At 49.8% G+C, this 8,299-nt stretch overlaps 1 long non-coding RNA gene across 1 annotated transcript in view; it reads left to right on the forward strand.

The window, feature by feature from the left end:
• LOC125756894 (uncharacterized) overlaps nucleotides 1-3,850 on the forward strand; it is a 48,071-nt gene extending 44,221 nt beyond the window's left edge. Inside the window, exons 3-4 of the long non-coding RNA XR_007414851.1 lie at nucleotides 1,330-1,551; nucleotides 3,638-3,850. This is a non-coding gene — a long non-coding RNA (uncharacterized LOC125756894). The remainder of the gene's footprint in view (nucleotides 1-1,329; nucleotides 1,552-3,637) is intronic.
• The last annotated feature ends 4,449 nt before the right edge of the window (nucleotides 3,851-8,299 follow it).

The following is an 8,299-nucleotide window of genomic DNA, read 5'->3' on the forward strand; positions in this document are numbered from 1 at the left end:
AGCACCGACGGGAGAACCCGAACACAATGAAACTCTGGAACAGCCGAAGGTCATTTTTCGTCTTTAATCACTGAATTACCAATACGCACGCAGCCCAACATTTTGCGAGATTACCTATGCTAAATTGAATACCGGATGAAGGCGTTTTTTTTTTCTTCTTAAAACTCCACTCCTACTCAATTTTTACTATGCTGCATCGCATTAATCGCTTCCTGTCTTCGTCTTGTAATAACTGACGGTGGGGACTACGGCTGCGCTCAGCTTCACTATAGACAACAGACGCGTAAATTGTTTGCGTAAATTGTTCTTGCAGATGCAGCTTTCAACACTGATGCTTTCGGTGCAGAGGCCCATGTTGTAATGTCAGATTTCTCAGTTTTATGACAGATTTAGCTGTAGGCGAGCGACTAAGTATCACCATGATTACGGTAGTCACTGCTGTATTTAAACCTACAGTTGCGAAATATTTCGAAGGCTCTGGTCGCTGCTGTATACGAGCTTACCTCGGTATTCATAACCGAGGTATTAGGGTCGGTTAAAAGTAACCGTAATGTTGTTTGGTGAAAGTTTGTGAATGTTTGTTTAAATTAAAATGTTGTAGAGTGTAGGACTTTGAAAATGGTTGTCTTACTATTGGAAAACTATCCCTAGAGTATTCTATTAGGATTAGATTCGGTGTCATCACTATTCGATTCGTATTCGATTTGGTTTCAAAATTCACTATTCGCACACCTCTAAAAGAAGGGGAATTTTTAAGGGCTCGTTTGTCTTTGTTAGACACAACGTGGCATCAATTCGGCCATAACGAGAATCCCGCTACGAATGAACGAAAGAAAGGGAATTTTTAAGGGCTCGTATTTCTTGTTAAACACAACATTGTCTAACAAAGAAAAACGAGGCCTGCGAAATTCCCCCTTCTTTCGTCCGTAGCGAAAATTGTAGCACTTGTTTTACATAACTAAAGTTACACCCTTTAATTGAGTCTTCGGCTATGCGTGTAGTATTTGTCTTGTTAGCGTTTAGTCCGGCTAGTGCTTGTCGCTATTCAGTGTTATAATATAGGCCATGCTTGTAGTTCCGTCATGGCCTACAAGTTCACATTAGACTAACTTGCGTAGTATTGTGTTCTACATAAGATCAATGGAGTGAAAAAGGTGTGGCATTTTACATATTGTACAAAAGACGTGCTTTCGTAATAGTGCGAGCCTGTAAGCTGGCAAAAAGTGTATCTTTAAAGAAACATGCTGATACGTTTAGGACGATTGCAATAAATATGACGCATTTTCAGAGTTCCGAATAATCGTATGGTTTGCGTGGTCATTTCGACAGTCATCAAGAACTTTATTGACAAGTCCTGAGGAGTTTAAGCCGCCGGGGAATCCACGAGGGACACCCTAGCAGCCGCTACCGTAGGCGACGCCCGAGTCGGGGCGGGAACGTGGTGGCGTTCCGCCAGTTCTTGGGCCCTCCAGACTGCCTTGAGTTGGGGGTGGAGCTCGGAGCTACTGAGTGCCTCTTCCCAGTCGAACTAACTGGTGACTGGTCCCCGAGGTAACGCCAGACATTGCCAGAGCATGTGCGAGAGTGAACAATAAAATTTCTGTGCAATCTGGGCATTGTGGAGTGATGTCCGAGTTGTAATGACCGAGTAGGCAACGTGATGGGTACGATCTCGTTTGTAGCATGCGAAAAGCTACCGCTTGCGCGCGTTCAAGCTTTGTGTGTGCTAGGGGTATTGGCTTCTGTTGTTACGATATTGAGAGGTGATTTCGTGGAAGGTGAGTAAGGGGTCGCTAAACTAAACTGTATGTCTGTAGTCACGCGCGATATTGCCGGTTTCGTAAGCCGGAATGGCGGCGCGTGAGTCTGTGAAGACGCTGGTGTGCGAGGGATCGATCATCGCTAAAGCTATGGCGACCTGCTCGGCTATGGCGCTCGTTGCTAGTCTAACCGAGGCGGCTGAGCGTAGGGCTCCGTCGCCATCTACTACCGCGAGTGCAACGGTGGAGGAGTTACCGTATTGCGCCGCATCGACGAGTACGGAAGAGTCGCGAATCGCGGCGGTGCGGTCGAGGATCGCGCGAGCCCGGAGCAGGCGTCTGCCCTTGTTGGGTTGTTGGTGGACGTTTCGTGGGAATGGGGTTACCATGTAGGTATCTCGAACATCTCTCGGGAGAGTTACTGAGCGTTCAAGGTAGGGGTGTGGGGGACATGCCGGCCTCGTTTAAAAGTCGACGGCCTGCCTTGGAGGAGGAGAGGCGGACCATTTGGGCCGTAGTCTCGGCCTCGATGAATTCGTCGATGTCGTTGTGCATGCATAGTTGGTCGATTCGGGAGATACTCGTGTTTTGGGGTAGGCTGAGGACTTGTTTAATGCTTTTGCGCATGAGTTTCGTCTTTTCCACCTTTATCCAGTTGCGGTCACTAACCAAGTCAAGGCAAAAACGCACGAGGGACGTTTACGGGCTTGTAAGGGTTCCTTGATCACGCTAAAGCAGGCAGAAGACGTCTGTTATACTAAAATATGACTTAGCGAATTGGTGTCGTCAGCGGACAGATTTCCATTGTTCCTGTTGGCGGTGTTGTCGACTGAATAAAAATTTTAGAAGTATTCTAGTTGCGAGATTCTTCTCCTTAGCTATTGTATTGGAGTCATCCAAATCGATGCGGTGACCGTGAATGTCTGCATGCTCAGCCAGGACGTTCGATGCTTTCTTGTTGCCGATTTCTCTCTGACGCTCCTTCAATATCCTCCTGAACTTGCCAGTTTCGCCGATGTAGCTGCAGTCTGCACATGGTACTTTGTCGAAAAGGGGGAATTCTCGCTGTGTATCGGATCCCCGACGTTAGCAAGCTGATTTTTCAGTTTGTTGAACGGTACGCGTGGATTGTGAATGTCGTATGTAAACATGCGGTTTAGAGCTTCGCTCACACCTGGAACGGACGGAACACCGGTGCGCCCTGCAGAAGGCCTGCTTTGAGACGGCTTTCGATAAAACGAGAGATAAAACAGCGGAAGGCTTCTGGCAAGCCTGATGGCATGAATAGCCGGTATGAGTCCTTCCGGGCGCCGAACGAGAGTCTGTTCCTGTTCACTCACGCAGACGTGGAGGATGGAAAGGATGTTATCCAACTTGTATTCTGCAGTGAACTGTTTATATGGTGTTGAGAAGATTCAGGAGACTTGTTGCGTCTTACACTTGTATAATGCTGAAGCAGTCGTCTACATAACGGACGAAAATATTTGGTGTGGGCGCAAAGTAAGTATTTGGTGAGGGCGCAAAGTCTGTTCCCAAATTGCCGGTAGTCATGGAATGGAAGATCCCATGGCAATTACGACCGTTTGCTGACATAACCGTTTCCTGTAGGAGGACTATGTGTTGTTCAAGCACATCTCAAGCTCCCTTACCTGTTACTTAGCCATTCCCGATTAAGTAATTTCCTGCAGTAAAAGAGCTCAATGTGGTAATTTTCAACATGACTGTTATCGCAAGATTAGTCCTGTAATGCAAGGTTTTTGGCTTGCAATTCCAAGGAGTTTTGTTAAGCCACCGTATAGCATGATTTCTCCTTATAGAAGCAATGGTGTGGTTTTGTCTTTCCACTGTAGAAATATGCGTGCTCGTCTCCTTCGCAGGATCCGGAGAGTAGCAGAATTCGCGACGTGTCCTGCGCTGCCCAGGGGTTCAGCTGTTTCGACAATGCTTCGCAGCGGCTCGGTTACCCATACCAGCGTACTTGGTGTCTTCTCCATCTGGTACTCTGGGGTTCTGTCGATCAAGTGTTCTGCACGACCGAGCGTGCTTGTCAGCGAGTTGCGTTCTCACCGCAATCGAGATGTTCAACCATTGCAGTAACTGGTGGACCAAGAGCAGCAGAGTTCAAGGACTATCAAATGCTGGTGCGTAAATACATTCACCGAGGTGTATATTATCTATTGAGGACCAATAATTGCTTGCGTGTGGTTTCGCTTTTGAATTGTTCAATTGCGAAAGCGTATGCTCATTAGTTTGCACATTGAAACTCTTAATGAATGATGCATACGGAATAAAATTTCTGCAGGCTACATTCTATTACCACCGTAGGAGAATACTGGGCACAAAAATGATACCTTCAGTTCCGTAATAACTTTCAACGAATGTTCGCACTAATGTCGTTGCTTGGGCAGTTGCCAACCGTATGCAGCTTGAATTTGACGTGTGCGGAAGTAGCGTAGACGTTAGGGTGAGTCGGGTGTAGCTCCATGTCGTGATGAATTGGCAACACAAAACCAACGAAAAGAACTGTGTTCTTTCTCCAGTGTGACTGCATTAGTATTTCGCGCCTAATTCATCACAACGTGACGGTTACTATTCGTTCAGAACTATAGGGGTTTAAGTCGAAGAACGCGTTGGTTCGTAGCGTCAAGTAGACTATTTAGGACCATACGACGTCAGAACTTGAGGCGGACGTAACGATAGCCGTTCGTTGTGTGAGCCCTGAACGCATACCAGTGCAAGCTTGTGTTACGTAGTAGTGCTGCGTGAATATTCCGAGCAGGAAAGACTAAGATAGTGCACAAGAAATGCTGGTGTTGATTGTTTAATCACACTTTGAAGGACGTTCAGTTCAACTAAGCTTAGATTTGTCACACTTACCTGAACATGTGTGTTTACTAATAGGTCTTGTGGTTTTTTTTTGCACTTAATTAGGGTGAAGAGGAGAAGGCTGGAGGTCGGCGAAAGTGAAGGTGATTCCGTGAGCGGCTCCTGCGGTGTGCGTCTGCTTCGAAGAGAAGCTCGCTCAGATCGGGGAAGAAGCGTCGATTAAAGGCAGCCGCCACGTGAGCGAGTGCTTACGCGAACGAATGCGTGACCACCCTGTACGCATTGGATATGCCCTTAGACTCTGAGCAACATTTATACGCCGGACGTCGTATATGTACATATTTTGTCGTGATTATTTAGGATTATTTTGTACTGCGTTATTCTTTTTAGCTGGTCTTGTTATTGTTTGTTTAGTAGCACGACCATGTTCATGGATGGGTTAGCCGGCTAGAACATTGGCTGACCTGCCATGTTTTCCGTGTATAAGATTACAGAAAAGTTATTAAAAGGTGCGTGCGGTTGTTGGTGCGTCACTGTCGTTCTTCCAGGCTCAGCCAGAACAGGTTGGCGTAAGGGGAACCTCTGAACAACAACAACAACAACAACAACAACAACAACAACAACAACAACAACAACAACAACAACAACAACAACAACAACAACACAACAACAACAACAACAACAACAACAACAACAACAACAACAACAACAACAACAACAACAACAACAACAACAACAACAACAACAACAACAACAACAACAACAACAACAACAACAACAACAACAACAACAACAACAACAACAACAACAACAACAACAACAACAACAACAACAACAACAACAACAACAACAACAACAACAACAACAACAACAACAACAACAACAACAACAACAACAACAACACAACAACACAACAACAACACAACAACAACAACACAACAACAACAACAACAACAACAACACAACAACAACAACAACAACCTGCAGCGCACAGCAAACTTCGTTTGCTGGCGCTTGGCCGACTCCTGCCTGAGGTGAGGCAATGACAGAATCGTCCTGAGCGCACAGCAAACTTCGTTTGCTGGCGCTTGGCCGACTCTGCCTGAGGTGAGGAAATGACAGAATCGTCCTGAGCGCACAGCAAACTTCGTTTGCTGGCGCTTGGCCGACTCTGCCTGAGGTGAGGAAATGACAGAATCGTCCTGAGCGCACAGCAAACTTCGTTTGCTGGCGCTTGGGCGACTCTGCCCTGAGGTGAGGAAATGACAGAATCTTCCTGCGCGCACAGCAAACTTCGTTTGCTGGCGCTTGGGCGACTCTGCCCTGAGGTGAGGAAATGACAGAATCTTCCTGCGCGCACAGCAAACTTCGTTTGCTGGCGCTTGGCCTGACTCTGTCTAGGGGTAGGAAATGACAGATTCGTCCTGCGCGCACAGCAAAACTTCGTTTGCTGGCGCTTGCCTGACTCTGTCCTGAGGGGAGGAAATGACAGATTCGTCCTGCGCGCACAGCAACTTCGTTTGCTGGCGCTTGCTGCCTCTGTCTGAGGTGAGGAAATGACAGAATCGTCCTGCGCGCACAGCAAACTTCGTTTGCTGGCGCTTGGCCTACTCTGTCTGAGGGGAGGAAATGACAGATTCGTCCTGCGCGCACAGCAAACTTCGTTTGCTGGCGCTTGGCCTTCCTCTGTCTGAGGGTAGGAAATGACAGATTCGTCCTGCGCGCGCAGCAAACTTCGTTTGCTGGCGCTTGGCCGACTCTGACTGAGGTGAGGATGTCTTCAGATTCGTCCTGCGCGCGCAGCAAACTTCGTTTGCTGGCGCTTGGCCGACTCTGACTGAGGTGAGGATGTCTCCAGATTCGTCCTGCGCGCGCAGCAAACTTCGTTTGCTGGCGCTTGGCCGACTCTGACTGAGGTGAGGATGTCTTCAGATTCGTCCTGCGCGCAGCAAACTTCGTTTGCTGGCGCTTGGCCGACTCTGACTGAGGTGAGGATGTCTTCAGATTCGTCCTGCGCGCGCAGCAAACTTCGTTTGCTGGCGCTTGGCCGACTCTGCTGAGGGAGGATGTCTTCAGATTCGTCCTGCGCGCACAGCAAACTTCGTTTGCTGGCGCTTGGCCGACTCTGCTGAGGTGAGGATGTCTTCAGATTCGTCCTGCGCGCGCACAAACTTCGTTTGCTGGCGCTTGGCCGACTCTGACTGAGGTATGACGATTCGTCCTGCGCGCACAGCAAACTTCGTTTGCTGGCGCTTGGCCGACTCTGGCTGAGTGAGGATGTCTTCAGATTCGTCCTGCGCGCGCAGCAAACTTCGTTTGCTGGCGCTTGGCCGACCTGGCTGAGGTGAGGAATGTCTTCAGATTCGTCCTGCGCGCACAGCAAACTTCGTTTGCTGGCGCTTGGCCGACTCTGGCTGAGGTGAGGATGTCTTCCAGATTCGTCCTGCGCGCGCAGCAAACTTCGTTTTGCTGGCGCTTGCCGACTCTGGCTGAGGTGAGGATGTCTTCCAGATTCGTCCTGCGCGCGCAGCAAACTTCGTTTGCTGGCGCTTGGCCGCCTCTGGCTGAGGTGAGGATGTCTTCCAGATTCTCCTGCGCGCGCAGCAAACTTCGTTTGCTGGCGCTTGGCCGACTCTGGCTTAGGTGAGGGATGTCTTCCAGATTCGTCCTGCGCGCGCAGCAAACTTCGTTTGCTGGCGCTTGGCCGACTCTGCTGAGGTGAGGATGTCTTCAGATTCGTCCTGCGCGCGCAGCAAACTTCGTTTGCTGGCGCTTGGCCGACTCTGGCTGAGGTGAGGATTCTTCCAGATTCGTCCTGCGCGCGCAGCAACTTCGTTTGCTGGCGCTTGCCGACTCTGGCTGAGGTGAGGAGTCTTCCAGATTCGTCCTGCGCGCAGCACAAACTTCGTTTGCTGGCGCTTGGCCGACTCTGGCTGAGGTGAGATGTCTTCCAGATCGTCCTGCGCGCGCAGCAAACTTCGTTTGCTGGCGCTTGGCCGACTCTGGCTGAGGTGAGGAGTCTTCCAGATTCGTCTGCCGCGCAGCAAACTTCGTTTGCTGGCGCTTGGCCGACTCTGCTGAGGTGAGGATGTCTTCCAAGATTCGTCCTGCGCGCGCAGCAAACTTCGTTTGCTGGCGCTTGGCCGACTCTGGCTGAGGGAATTATTCCAGATTCGTCCTGCGCGCACAGCAAACTTCGTTTGCTGGCGCTCTGGCCTTCCTCTGTCTGAGGGTAGGAATGACAGATTCGTCCTGCGCGCACAGCAAACTTCGTTTGCTGGCGCTTGGCCGACTCTGCTGATGTGATGATTCTTTCCAGATTCGTCTGCGCGCAGCAAAACTTCGTTTGCTGGCGCTTGGCCGACTCTGACTGAGGAGTATGTCTCCAGAATTCGTCCTGCCGCGCAGCAAACTTCGTTTGCTGGCGCTTGGCCGACTCTGACTGTGGGATTATTCCAGATTCGTCCTGCGCGCGCAGCAAACTTCGTTGCTGGCCTTGGCCGACTCTGACTGAGGGATATATCGCCAATTCGTCCTGCGCGCGCAGCAAACTTCGTTTGCTGGCGCTTGGCCGACTCTGGCTGAGGAGGATATATTCCAGATTCGTCCTGCGCGCGCAGCAAACTTCGTTGCTGGCGCTTGGCCGACTCGGTCTGAGGTGAGGATGTCTTCCAATTCGTCCTGCGCGCACAGCAAACTCGTTTGCTGGCGCT

The sequence above is a fragment of the Rhipicephalus sanguineus genome, chromosome 1 (assembly GCF_013339695.2).
Source record: "Rhipicephalus sanguineus isolate Rsan-2018 chromosome 1, BIME_Rsan_1.4, whole genome shotgun sequence".
NCBI lineage: Eukaryota > Metazoa > Arthropoda > Arachnida > Ixodida > Ixodidae > Rhipicephalus > Rhipicephalus sanguineus.